The 15,000-nt window shown below is 41.8% G+C and overlaps 1 protein-coding gene, 1 non-coding gene and 1 pseudogene across 10 annotated transcripts in view; all 3 read left to right on the top strand.

The window, feature by feature from the left end:
* The window catches only part of LOC136856556 (uncharacterized), a 430,695-nt gene that overhangs the window by 23,075 nt on the left and 392,620 nt on the right, over nucleotides 1–15,000 (top strand). The window lies entirely within an intron of this gene.
* Nucleotides 9,596–9,700, top strand: LOC136825065 (U6 spliceosomal RNA). Its single transcript, XR_010849241.1, has one exon. It is a non-coding gene; the product is annotated as a U6 spliceosomal RNA (small nuclear RNA).
* On the top strand, nucleotides 11,204–11,321 carry LOC136825068 (5S ribosomal RNA; annotated as a pseudogene).

Here is a 15,000-nt window from a genome sequence, read left to right as displayed (position 1 = left end):
TGCCAGAGATGGATGAGTACCTTGAGACACGATAGACAGACATTCTGTCGGGTATGTAGGAGGTTAAATGTGATGTCCAGACTCATTGCGATGAATGTTTTGATTGGAAGGCACAAAAGATGGAGGATTACATTCGTCATCGCAAGTCTTTGGCTAGTAAGGGCAGCAGACGTCGGTCAGGTTCTCGTTGCCTCAAGTGTCTCAGGCTTCTGCTACAGATCAGTTGATGAATTTATCAGCTCAGAGGTAGTCAAACAGATAGAGGACAGGATTGCAAGTAGTATGGAATATTTAATAGCTAGTCTTCTGCAACATTTCTCAGATAGGGATAGTAGTAGTGTTAGGATGCCTAATCCTTCTTCCTTTTCACCTCCCCTGCCTGTTCCAGAACCAGCCCTGACGGGTGCTGAGGGTAATGGCAGAACTGCAAGCCTCTGAGTGGGTAGGGTCTGCCGCCCCCCTCGGAGCAGAGCAGGCAGTTGAAGGATTCCCTCCCCTCCCCTCGACCCCCTTGTAGTATTGATAAATTTAATGTTGATAATGTTAGTCAGGATCAAGATCTAGGTGTGATAAAGGAGGATAGGTTTGGGTTAGGTAATGAGGAGAAGGTATTAAGGGTGCAGAGTCGTTCTCCTGGATGGGTTCTGGTTTTGGGTTCGAGTGTTTTTTGTGCTCTGGCAAGAGTTTAGCCTTCATTACTTCTTTTCGGTCTGGCTCAGTCTCAAGTCAATGTTTCAGTTACGGTGGTGCAGAATCCTTCTGCTTTTGCTCCTAACTCACTTCCAACTGTTTCTGAATCTCTTAGTGTAGTTTCCTCCTTCCCTGTGTTTTCTACTCCTCCATCTAGTAAGGCAGATTCTAGTGTGTCCTTTCAGGCTCAAGAGAACTCAGTACTATAGCACAGAGAGTCTTGAGAGGGTGTGAAGAATGAAAAGTGTCTCTTCTTCCCCAATTTATATCAGGGAGTCTCAAAGCACTGGCCGATTATTTTTTAGGTTGCTCCTGTCATTAGGTATTGGGGACAGAGTGACTTTGGTTCTCTGGAAGTGGCCAGCAACTGTGGACTTATTTGTGACATGATTAAACCATCGTCTTCTGGTTTATTTCTCACCAATGATGGTCCCCATGTCGATAGGCACCGAGGTGACGTTACAAATTGGAATCACATGCAGGTGTATGCCTTTCCTCCATCCGGTCTCATTCATCAGTTAATAAGGAAATTGTGGGTGAGTGTCAAGACGTCTATGACTTATAGCTTCCCTGCTCGCCATAACATGCTTGGTTTCTGGAACACCTAGAGCTCCTTACGGAAGTTCCGATGTCCCTACCCATGCGAAACTTCTTGTCAGACAACCGCATTCTCACCGTTATTATCCAAAACCCTCATGCTGTACCATCCTGCAGGGCGACCGTGAGAGAACCCCTTGCTTCCGCTTCAGTCCGGACTCCCTAAAGCTGTGTCTAGATAGTTTTCTTTAGCTTGAGAAAGTCAACCTGAAGCCTTACCAGGTTCAACTGGACAAGGTATATGTGGTTAGTGTTGTAAGGGAAGATCATTCCGTCTCTAGACCTTCCATAGCCAAAATAGCTGATTTTCTTTTATTCCTTCGGAAAGTCAAGGGTCTTTCTTATTTGGCTATTGCTGACTACTCCTCAATGATTAGCTTCAATTAGTTTCCACTTCCTGAAATCTCTAGTAGTAAGATAATCGATGATTTATTATGTTCTTTTGGATTGAACGTCCTGTCTTGCTGGCTCGGGCCTCTGTGGGACTTGTCGGATCCGGGTTTTTCTATTTTTTCTTGCGTTCCCCTTGCCCTTGAACCATTGAAGCTATAATGTTAAGACAGGACTAAGAAGTTGCTTTTTCTTATGGTTTTAGCTTCAGCTAAAGGGTTGGGGTGAGCTTCAGGCAGTTTCTAGGTTGGGTTCCTATGCTTCGTTCAGTGATACTCCTTTGTCTGTCTTCTGTTCAATTTGTGGCGAAGACAGAGTCGGAGGTTAAAACTCTGCCTCATTCGTTTAAAGTTCTTTATCTGCAAGTGTTTGTTGCCGGTGATCTAGCAGAGATATCTTTATGTCCGGTGCGAGCATTAAAATTTATTTATCAAAGGTTGGGAAACTCCATCTGCTTCCACACACACTTCTTGTCTCTCTGCGGAATCCTTCCTGTCTGCTGCCAAAGAATGTGATTAGTTACTTTCGGAGGGGGGTGATTTCCCAGGCTTCTTAGGGTTGTTTTTTGTCTTCTTTAGCTCTGTTTTTCCCCGACCGCACAGTATTCGGAATATGTCCACTTCATCTTCCTTTCTAAGGAATTATTCAGTGCCGTCTATTCTGGAGGCAGCTACTTGGAAGTCCATCTCAGTGTTTACTTTCTTTACTTAAGAGACATTTGATTGGAGGATGTCATGCACAATCAGCGAAGTCTGCTATCTAGGGATGCTGTCATTTTAGCTGAAGTGGTTCTTAAGAGTTCAGTGCGGAGGTTCCTTCAGGGTTATTCTCTAGTCCAGCGTGATGAAGTCTATTATCTCGAGGTGTCTGGCTCATTTAGCTGAGGTGGTATTCACTTCATCTGAGGAGATTCTTAGGTTAACAGATAGAGGAATTCCTTTTTAGTCTTTAGAATTCTTAGGCAACATTGATAGTATTATCATATGAACTTAGGTTTGATACATTTTAAGTATCTTAGTCTTTGATAGTTTTCACGAGAGTCCAAGGGGTGCTCTAGTAGGCTAATTCTTGTTCAAGAGATACTTCTTTGCTTTGTCCAGGGCCTTATCCGGAGGATCAGTGGCTTGGCACAGTGCTTCATTTCCCAGTCCATGCATGAGAGGTGGAGGGTAGCCACATGGGAGGCTCACAATTGATTGACCATACATGAGGTTCTGAAGAACTAGGAAGTCGAATGGACTAAGACATTATGGACCTGACGGGAGATCAAAGTACTCTCAGCATGTCTCAAGTCACCAAAATCATTGATTGATAGGAAGCCCTCAGTTGTTTTCTAAATAGACATCCTATGCAGAGCAGATCGGTGGCTGCCATCTCTGCGTTGTAAAAAGGGTGGGCCACAAACTTAGATGGTTCTCCTGGAGGGCCAGTGGCTCTGCACTCTGCCTCATTCTCCTCCATATATGAGAGGTTCTGAAGAGCCACATGGGAGGTCGACGGACCAAGAGTACTGATCTGACTGTCGATCAAAGTACTCTCCAACATGTCTCTTCACTGAAAGCATTCATTGATATGTTGAGTGTATGACTAAACGGATATTTTAAGCAGAGCAGATTGGTGAGCTACCATCTCTGTTGTTGTCAAAAGGTTGCAATAGAATTGATCCCTCCTCCTCTAAATGCCAGTTAATTGGGCGAATTCAGGTGTTCAGGGAGTGTATTGCAATACTGGTTTCATAATAAAACTAATATTGTAATATGTGGATGTTGTCCTTGTTTGACCTTGAATAAAGCAATTGACGAAAGTTAAAAGTCTACTAATAGAATAGATGTGTCAGCGTTGCCAACCATTTGTTATGGTGTGACAAGATTTTACTTGCACGGACTAACTTGGCTTTAAAAATTCCCACTCCTTAGTGGGACATATAAATGTTTGACCAGTTGTTAAGGGCTGGTGTTCAGGTTTGTAATATTAATTAACGATGAAACACTTGTTTTAGTCGAGTCAGGTAATCCTACGCTTTTTTTCAGCAAAGACGTGAGCTTCAACCCATGTAACACTGCATTTTTTCCCCTGCTGCTTATGTTGGTGTATAAAATGGTTTGTTGTTGGACCTCAAGATTTTTAAATGGACTACTTAAAGAGATGAATGTTTGGATGTACTTTTTATTTGTGTAACTGTTTGAAAATGAATGGTATAAAGAATTAAAATGGACAAAATGAATTAGTGTCTGATAACTAAACTGTATTGAAAGCAGTTGTTAAAGTGTTGGAGGGTGGTCCCATCTCATGAAGGTAATAAATAAAAAGGCTGTTTGTGTTGTTTATACCGAATTCAATGTTATTAACATGTCCACAGAATCTTCCAAAGAATTAAACATGATGAGAAACTTGGTATTGAAATACAAAACACAATAATGGAAAGTATAAAATGGTGTGGATTGTGGTAAACTGCCAATATATTCTAAGAGCTGTATTTTCATATTAAATTTGTAGTTCAAAAGTTAGTGATCAGAAAGTCATGTAAAATGATATTTCAGGGATGCCAGACTGGGCTGGCTTGTATTTTCAAACCCATGTATAAACTGTTAAACTGTGATGAGCATTTAATGTTGTCAAATGTCCTGTGCCTGTTAGTCATCTTACTGCATTTGAACATGTCTAGGTCTGGGATTTCACCTGATGATGTTACTGGCATGTGAGAATCAAATGAATTGAAAGTTTTACAATGTGACTCTTCGGATTTTTGTTTCGTTTGTGTGTTCTTTCATCACACCTTAAAGCATTGCTGTGGGTCTGTACTGATCCTTTGTATATAGTGAGTATATATATATATATTTTATATATATACCTGTAATCTATATTTTGTATAGCCCAGTTTTTGTCTCAGTTGTTCAAAGTGTTCTGTAAGTCTGTACTTGTAGTGGAGCATACGTTTTTGTCTGCATGTATTGATATGATTGTTAGATCGTCTGCATATGAGGAGATGTATATATGTTATATGGTGTATGGTATGTCATATATGAATAGGTTAAAATGTGTTGTTTAGGACAGGTGTGTATGCCGTTAATTTTCTGATTTTGGATGACTATATATCTGTATGTATATAAATGCTTGTCTTAGACAAATTTATAAATAAATCAAGAGAACGTTTTCTGTTTATTTGATTATATTGAAAATTTCTTATTTCTTGATGACAAAATAGTCTTTGTGATGGCGTCAGCCTTTACTTAACTGTCATAAATTTGTTTCTTTTGCCATTTTCTCAAAACTTAGTTTTTTCAAAAATAAAATCTTATAACTTTTGAAGACTGAACCAAATTGATGAAACTTTTTGTGGAGAGTATAGTATAACTGTAGCCATCTTGAGTTTTGACATGGGAAATTCATGTTTGAGTAAAACTCTTTTTTGCATATTTTTAAAAAGTTTTGCAATCTTTTTATCAAATACTAAAAAAAAAATGAACTTAGAAGTCTGAATTGTTAATTTTGTTTGAAATTTTCATTATTAGTTGAAGATTAAGTTTAAAAATTTGTGGTAAATTTTAAGTTCTTAAGGAATGTAAACACTATGTTTTATAATGTGGCCTTATGGAGTCAGCGCTCCCCTTAAAATGAATAATAGTGCTTAAAAAGCATAGGACGAAACCGACATGATGCCACAATGCAGAGTTTTTGTTTCAATGATTCTAGCAAGATGTCTGATCAGATATGTTGTTTTTCAGTCCTATTCAGCTGTCTGAATAGCTGCATGCCCCTTTTGGGTAGCTGGCTGAACAGGATGTCTTTGCTAATGGATAGAGATTAATTTTTTTTCGTAGTGGTTTAATGGCCGAAGTTACTTGAAAAAGATTGCGTGAAGGTGGATCCAGAACTGCTGTTGGGGAGAGAGGAGGCAGTGAAAGAACAGTACTATTTGAATGATGTTTTAGATAATTTATAGGAGTTTGAAAGGGAACACTGTTAATGTCCTCTGTCAGTGAAGAAAAATGCAACAGTTGATCAGTTCCCTGTCTCATTGACCTTTAGCTAATTTTGTGTTTTTTGCATGTTTTTAAATCATGTATGCGATTTGTTGTGATTTGCGTGTCATTGGGTGCATAGTATTAAAATGTTTATGATAATGCTTAGGTCTGAAAATAAAACTCGAAACTTTAAAACAACAGAAGTTTTATTTTATATGATTTTTTTTTGCCTTTCATTTCTTTTGTCTGCATTGTTTATAATGTCGTTCGAAACGAATGTATAATGATACATTTTAGGAATATAACTAAATTTAAAGTGATTTTAAGCTGTAAAAAAATGCATTAGGAATCTTTTTGCTCAAATTGCGTGCACGTGCTCACGCACAAAAATGCTGAAAAATTTTGTGTATTAGATACACGCAATCTGTATAAAACCCTTTTTTAGGAAATGATCATCAATTAAAATGTTTTTTAACCTAATAAATGCATTTAAAAAAAGAGAAAGATGCAGTTATTTTTGGCAGTATTCAAAATGCGAATATATTAAAAAAAATGGATTTTTTTTACTTAGAGTAGAAGAGATGAGCTAATTTTTAAGACCAATCCCAGATTTCTAGCTCTTTTCATTCAAAAGGTATCATGTGTTGAATATTGCCAAACTTTAACTGCGTTTTTCTCCACTTTTTAATTTTGGCACTTACCTTCCTCTGCAACTAACTGCCTCAGTTGTGTCTTGAAGCCTATATTATATTTGCATCAAGTACCTGCCCTACCATTGTCTGAAAACCTGAATTATCTTTACCTCAGATATCTGCACTACCTGTGTCCTGAATGTCTATAGCATCTTTATCTCAATACCTGCGCTACCTTTGTCCTTATTGTCTATATTATCTTTACCTCAAATATCTGCACTACCTGTGCCCTGAATGCCTATAGTATCTTTACCTCTAATACCTGCACTACCTCTGTCCTGAATGCATATATTATCTTGCCTCAAATATCTGCACTACCTGTGTCCTGAATACCTATAGTATCTTTCAGTTTTGTTTCTTCTGTCCTGAATGCCTATGATATCTTTGTTTAATACATGAAATGTTTTGCCTTTAATGTGCACTACCTTTGCCCTCAATGACTAATTTTATCTTTATGTTCAAATACCTGAACTAATAGTGAGTCCTGAATATTGGTGAATTATCTGGGTCGAATAGTGTGTGCTATGAATGTTGGGGTTTTTGGATGTTTGATTTGTGAATGGGTGATGATTTCTATTGGATAATACCTTTGGTTTCTTTGGTGTTGGTTGGTTGGTCCTGAATGTGCTTGTTGTGTATTGTTATTGTTTGTTTGTGTGTGTGTTTACCTCAAATACCTGCACTACATCTGTCCTGAATGTCTTTTTAGTGTTCTCATTGTGGTGCATTACTGAATGGTAGTACCTCAAATACCTGCACTACCTGTGTCCTGAATGTCTATAGTATCTTTACCTCAAATACCTGCACTACCTGTGTCCTTAATGCTATATTATCATTACCTCAAATACCTGCACTACCTGTTCCTGTCATATTTATCTTGTACCTCAAAGTATCTGCACTTACCATCTGTCCTGAATGCCCATAAAACTTTTACCTCAGATATCTGCACTACCTGTGTCCTTAATACCCTGGATCTCTTGGGGAAATACCTGCACTACCTGTGTCCTGAATGCCTATAATATCTTTGCCTCTAATACCTGCACTACCTCTGACCTGAATGCCCATATTATCATTACCTCAGATACCTGCACTACCTGTGTCCTGAATGCCTATATTATCTTTACCTCAAATACTTGCAGTACCTGTGTCCTGAATGCATATATTATCTTTACCTCAGATATCTGAACTGCCTGTTTTCTGAATGCCTATATTATCTTTACCTCAGATACCTGCATTACCTTGTCCTGAATACCCGAATTATCTTTACTGCAGATACCGGCACTGCCTGTGTCCTGAATGCCAATTGCTGGTTCCTTACTGAATCAAATATCTGCACTTGGCCTGTGTCCTGAATGCCTATATTATCTTTACCTCAGACAAGGCTAAACAGATTATGTCCTGAATGCTGTGCTTAATCAACTTAAGGCCTCAAATATCTACACTAAGTGTCATGAATGCCTATATTATCTTTACCTCAAATATCTGCACTACCTGTGTCCTGAATGCCTATTTTATCTTTACCTCAGATATCTGAACTTCCTGTTTGTTCATGAGACTTACCTGCCAGATATATATATAGCTGTATTCTCCGAAGGTCCGACAGAATTTCAAATTTCGCGGCACACGCAGTGGCCGGTCAGGTGGTTAGTACCCATTCCCGCTGGGAGGCGGGTATCAGGAACCATTCCCATTTTCTATTCAGATTTTCTCTGTCGCCGGACTGTCAACACCTGTTGTCAGTTCCTCCGCCATTTGGATTTCGAAATTTGTTGTCACTTAAGTATTTTGGTTGTTTTTGGTATTCGACTGGATCTGTGACTTGGCATACGCTCTTTGTGGACCGTTTTTGATTTTGCTTTTGACTTTTCTTATAATTAAGATGTCTTACCTCTAGCTATCGAGTCTGTAGCTTGGGTGAATGTAAGGTGAGGCTATCGAAGACTTTGATAGTTCCTCACTCTTTTATGTATGATATGTAAGGGTGTTCAATGCTCTATGATAATCGGTTATGAATGTGTGGGATTGTCTGAGGGTGAGTGGAAGAAATATGAAGCCTATATGCTTAAATTGGAGCGTGATAGGCTGAGGAATCTTCCTCCTAGAGTGCATCCTTAGATGGACAGTCAGGGTTTTCTCCTACTAGTAACCCTGTAAATTTTAGTACTAACCCTGTAGTTTGTTGCTGCAGAAGGTAATTCCCTGGCTCTCGTGTGGAGTCAATGCGTGCTCTTGAAACTGAAGTGAATGCAATTCAAACGCATAGTGTTAGTGCTAGTGCCCCTAGTGTTGTGGAGGGGGCGTCAGATCGGCCCTATAATGCCTCTAGGCCTGGACCTCTGTCGAACTCCCAGGACCAGGGAGGGGCATGTCGAAGCCGCATGAGGGTTACGGGGCTTCCCACCGATCTGGCGTCCCTTCGGCAGGTCCTGATGACGCTACCCAGGCTGCCAGGGATCGTGCTCAGGCACGCATCCTGAAGGATTGCTTCGTCCTCCGACACGTCCTCCCGCCACGGGGTTGGAGCTCTCGGTTGGACTCTCAGCCCTCTTAAGAGAAGCTTAGAGGAGAGGACGCTTTTGTCCTCTTCCTCTAGACGTTTGTACTCTTCCCCGAAAGTTGCGTGGATATTCCTCTGCAGAAGAGAATAAAGTGTTTTTCGAATGATCACTCTACTCGACCCCCTGTCGCGCTAAGGCAAGGGCTAGAGCTTCTTCCCCTGTGGAAGGAAGTATACGTCTCTCGCCCCCCTTTCCTTCTCAGGTTCAGCCCTTCTCCCGAGAGTGGCTTCTCCAACGCGTAAGATTTTGTTGGGTTTGCAACAACAGCTGGATGCTCTCATGAACCTTTCAAGATTCGTTTCTGCCTGTTAAGAGGTACAGACTTTCACCTTCGTCTCCCGCTTCGGGAACGATACAGAGCGTCTGTCGTGCTAGAGAGAGTGTTTAGTGGCTTCCTATTCGTCTTCCCGAGTTGAGGTGTTGGCCTTTTCTCTTGTCTCGCGCCAGGAGCGCGTCTTGCTCTTCGTGGCGCTTCTCACGCTTCACGCGCCTCACCTTGACGCCGGGCGCGCGCCTATCCATGACGCTTCGCGCCACGCTGTGACTCTCTTCTAGTACTTGCCACGGAGCCTCTCGCGCGTCACGCCATGACGCTCCGCGCTCGCTTCGCCGTATAGCTTCAAGTCTTGTGTTGACACCGCTCCAGTTGTTTATCATGTCGCACAACTACCCGCTTCAACATCTGATGTCCTTAATTTAGCCAGTACTTGCTTCGGCAGTACATATACTAAATTGGAACGATACAGAGAAGATTAGCATGGCTCTTGCGCAAGGATGACACGCTAATCGTGAAGCGTTCCACATTTTTTATGTTTACTAAACGACTTCTTCGTTCGCGGGAGTTCCCGCTTACGTATCGGCGAATCGGAACTACTTTCACCACTCACTCAAGACCCGCCAGCTGCGGAAGAACATCCTCTTTCGTCACAGCCTTTGTATGAAGAGAAACTTTTTTCGTCTTCTTCTTCCTCTGATTATCAGACTCTGGCTTTTTTCTTAAGGATCTGTTTCCTGAGACTTTTCAACCTTCGGCTCCTCTCTCTCCACCTTCGCAGTTGTCTTTGTCTTAAGGGGAGCGTTTGACGAAAAAATCGGAAATCAAATTTTCTGGGATTTTTTTTTATGGCATCATACATATCCTGACTATCTTCTCAGAAAGTTTTATTTAAAAGTTCATACAGTTAGGAGTTATAAACAAAACAGTAACCTATCATAGTCAAATATGACATTTTTCATATAATGTAATATTATATTGTAATAATATTATATAATTGTAGTGGTAATTTCCTGGTAATTTCCTTTTAGCTATGAAATAATATCTAATGCGATCTATGGCAACCCTGTGGACATAGTACGCATCAGCGAAAGACAGGAATGCCGCAGGGCAGTCAGTGGCAGTCAGTCAGTAGCAGCTCAGAGCTTGACTAAGTAAAACGTCGCGCTGGCCAACCTCAGCCGTGTTTTGACACTCGCTTCATTTAGCTTCATTTAGCGAAGTTATATTACTTTGCAGGTCTATTTTTTGGCTTTTCATTATGTCATAAAACATCAAACTGTGTAACGGCAAGCAAATAAATACACAGAGAAGCAAAAAATATCGTTTTTCTCAAAACTAAAGTTATCGACATTCAAACTGCATCTCCTTCATAACGCTTGCACCGATCTCAATGATACAAAAAGTAAACGAAAGCTAAATGTTTGCATAACAAAGGGGCTTCCATGGGAAGCAACACGAGACCCGCACCACGAGAGAGTTTTTTCCGAAGGAATGTCACTTCAAGAGAGGTAGCAAGTGACTCCTTCATCTCCAGACTCCTTTTGCAACCAGGCTTCATTTTGCACAAGCCTGGAAAGAGTGAGGGGCAGACGTTTGGTCCCTCCTACTGTTAGAGAGAGGTTACTTGATTCCCTTCCTGTCTCCTCTTTTGTTTTTTGTTTCCCAACTGCCTTCCTGTCAAACAGAAAATTGTTTGACCTGCTCAACAGATGTTCGAACGAAGAGCAGTGGAACAGGTCTTGGACTCGGTGTTCCCGGGTTTTTACTACAGATTGTTTCTAGTCCCAAAACTTTCAGTAGGCTGGAGACCCGTCTTGGACGTCAACAGGTCGAACAATTTGGTCCGGAAGGAAAAGTTCAAGATGGAGACCTCGCAGTCAATACTAGAGCCCTTCATCCGGGGATTGGATGGTATCTTTGGATCTCCAAGATACTTATCTTCACGCCCCAATTCATCCACGTTCGGTGAAGTATCTCAGGTTGTCTTGGGGGCTACTAGGCGTACCAGTTCAGGGCTCTCTGCTTTGGACTCTGCACAACGGCCATACCACGTTGAAAACACCGCTTCTCGTCCGATCAGCCGGTTAAGCAACGTTGGGTCTGGTCAGTCCTTGGATGGTTGACCGCCTGGGAACACCAGATGCTGTTAGCGTCACATTTTGCTCCGAGGGTGTTTACACGTCTCATGAAAAACGTTGCGATGCAGTTGCATCTGTCGCACGTCAGGATCTCACTCTACTTGGACGACTGGTTGATTCGAGCGTCGTCGGGCGAAGGTATCTGGAGGACCTTCAGTTGACTCTGCAACTCGTGAAGTCCCTGGGACTTCTGGTCTGTGGAGAAGTCGCAGCTGATCCCCTCACTGTCCATTGTGTCTGGGAATTCAGATCTATTCAGCGGCTTTTATAGCGTCTCCGTCGCAAGAACGGCAACTTCTATGTACGGAAAAGTCTCGGCCTTCTTGGAAAAGTAAACATGCTAGGTGAAGGAAGGAATGAGTCTGCTGGGGACCATTTCCTCGCTGGAGAAGTTTGTTTTCTGGGGAGTCTGCATCTCAGGCCTCTTCAGTTCTTTTTGTTGGAGAACTGGCAAAGCAAGGAAGACTTGAAAGAGGAATTGAGAATTCTTCCTTATATAAAGAGGATCTGTGGTGGTGGCTCGATCCAACGGAAATTGCAGAAGGGATCTCCCTCAAGCTTCTGAACCCCAACCTAGTGTTGTTTTTCCGACGGGTCGTCAACAGGTTGGGGGCAACACTAGAGGAGAGGAAGTGTTAGGAACCTGGAGAGAGGAACAGGTGTCCTGGCACATCGACTTCAAAGATTTGGCGGCTATCTTTTAGCTCGCCAATTCTTCGAGGTCCAAGTTTGCAATCGTGTAGTTCTAGCAAACTCGGACAATACTACTTGTTCCCTGTTCAGCCTTGCAAGAGAGATTATTCTTTGAGCCTATGCTCGCAACATTTCGATTCTCACAAGTTTTGTTGCAGGGGTCGAAAATGTTCGAGCAGACCTGCTCTGTTGGCGCCATCAACTCCTGCCGAAGGAATGGACCCTTCATCAGGAGGTTTGCCAAGATTTTTGGAAATTTTGGGGTCGCCATCTTGTGGATATTTTCACGACCTCAAGAACAGCGAGGCTCCCTCTATAAAGCTCATCTGTACTCGACCCTGGGGCAGTTGCGATAGTTGCTCTTCCCTGGGATTGGACGGGAATAGATGTTTCGCCTTTTCCCCCGTTCTAAATTCTGGGAGAAGTCATACGCAAGTTCAGCGGCCTCACAAGGGACGCAGGATGACTCTCATCCCCACGTTTTGGCCTTCAACCACTGGTTCTCGGAGTTTCTCTTCTGGTTGGTAGACGTTCGAGGACCCTTCCTATGAGAGCAGACCTGCTCATACAAACCCACTTCACGAGATATCTTTGAATCTCCCCGCTCTGAACCTGACTGCTTTCAGACTATCGAAACTTGGTCAGAGCGAAGGGGTTTTTCTGGCCAGGTGGCACGGGCCATCGCTGAGCCAGAAGTTCTTCATCTAAAGGATATATCTAGCGAAGTGAGCAACCTTCAAAGGTTGGTGTAGAAAGAAGGGCTTTTCCTCTTCCTCTATCAATGTGAGCCAGGTTGCGGATTTTCTCCTTTACTTAAGAGAAAAACTCGATATAGCAGTTCCGACTATCAAGTGTTATCGGAGCATGCTTTCGATTGTATTCAGACACAGAGGATTAGCTTTGTCTGACAATAAGGACCTCCACAATCTTACGAGCTCTTTCAAGACGTCCAAGGTTCCTCAGCTGATTTCCCCTGCTTGGAACTTGGGGCGTAATGCTCAAGTTTTTGATGTTTAGTCCTTTTGAGCCTCTCCACTCTGCATCTCTTAAGGATGTTACTCGAAACGGCATTCCTCGCGGCGAAGAGAGTGAGAGAAGTTCGAGGCCGTCATGTGGGCTTCAAGGAACACAATGCTGTCTATTCTTTAAGCCCTAAGTTCTTGGCTAAGAATGATAGGTCTTCTAACCCTTGGCCTAGACACTTTGAAATTAAAGGTTTAGCAGACCTTATTGGACAGGAACCTGAGGGAGTTCTATGTCCAGTTAGAGCTCTCAAGTACTACCTTAAAAGAACACAGGACACTCGTGGTCCATTGGATGTTTTATGGTGTTCTGTGAGGCAACCAGTTAAACCTATGTCAAAGAATGCACTGGCATTCTTCATTAGGACGTCATCAAGGACGCACACTCTAGTTGTGACGACTCAACTTCAAGTTGTTGAGAGTTAACGCTCACGAGGTGAGGGCAGTTGCTACCTCCATGGCGTTCAAGAAAAATATGGTACTCAGTGACATTTTTAGTGCCACATTTTGGCGAAGTCAATTCGGTGTTTGCCTCACACTCTTGGCAAGATGTTTAGGTAGCATACGAAAATTGCTTTTCGCTGGGACCATACATTGCTGCTTCAGCAACCTTGGGGACAGGGGGTAACTCTGATCCTATCCCCCTTTTTAATTGTGTTTTTTGTGGTTGTTGGGTCGACTACTGGAGGCAGTCTTCCCAATCCTTTGCAAACTAACGCTTTAGGTGTTGGTTAGGTGGTTAGTAATGCTCTTTTGTCCTCTTTGTATGGGCTATGATCTAGTCACATTGTGGTCACGCCCCGTTGACAGATCATCTAGAAGTCGCCAGCTATATAGGTCACTACCTCGCTGGGGTCTCTAGTAAAGCAGAAGCAGACTAGAGTGACAGTAACCACTCAGTCAGCTACGCTATCAGATAAGGAACCAAAATCATTTTACCAATAATTGGTTTTTTCCCTAATTCTTGGCTGTCTCTACCCCCTCCAAAGGTGGTATTCAGCTTATATATATCTGGCAGGTAAGTCTCATGAACAAAATGATATTTTAATGATAAAATAAAGTTTGTTCATCATACCTAACAGATATATATATTTATATTGCCCTCCCTCCTCCCCTCAGGAGACAGTGGCGTTAGAAAATCTGAATAGAAAATGGGAATGGTTCCTGATACCGCCTCCCAGCGGCGGGAATGGTACTAACCACCTGACCGGCCCTGCGTGTGCCACGAAATTTGAAATTCTGTCGGACCTTCGGAGAATACAGCTATATATATATCTGCCAGGTAAGTATGAACAAACTTTATTTTATCATTAAAATATCATTTTCTGAATGCCTATATTATCTTTACCTCAGATACCTACAGTACATTACATGTTTCCTGAATGCCTGTATTAGCTTTACCTCAGATACCTGCCCTCCCTGTGTCCTGGATGCCTTTATTATCTTTACCTCAGATACCTGCACTCCCTGTGTCCTGGATGCCTTTATTATCTTTACCTCAGTATTACGATCTCGCCTCTCGAGATCTACAGGTTCTTAAAAAAAAACAAGCAATTGGGCTGAAATGACTGACGAGAGGTGACAAACAAAGGAGGGAGGAGCAGAACAAATACAAAAAAGGTGACCTTAAACTTAATTTATTATTTACAGTAATTTACATTATATACAAATGAGTCAGGTTCAGTGACGTAATACTTAAAATGAACAAATCAATAAACATTACTCGAGAACAAATTAAACATAACAAAATCGAGTCAGTACAACATACAAAGTAATTAAACTTATAATAAATTAATAAACAAAACTTGAGCAGCAAAATACAGTCCAAGTAAGTAAACCTCAAATCAATAAAAACTTGGGCAGCAAAATACAATCCAAGTAATTAACGCACAAGCAGCATAATACATCAAAAACAACAATACACAAGCAGTATAATAAATAATATGTAAGCAGCCTGCTACTAGTTACATTACAGCCA

Source organism: Macrobrachium rosenbergii, chromosome 36 (assembly GCF_040412425.1).
Source record: "Macrobrachium rosenbergii isolate ZJJX-2024 chromosome 36, ASM4041242v1, whole genome shotgun sequence".
Taxonomy (NCBI): domain Eukaryota; kingdom Metazoa; phylum Arthropoda; class Malacostraca; order Decapoda; family Palaemonidae; genus Macrobrachium; species Macrobrachium rosenbergii.
Note: the sequence above shows the minus strand (reverse complement) of the source record. Positions and strands in the feature narration are given on the sequence as shown.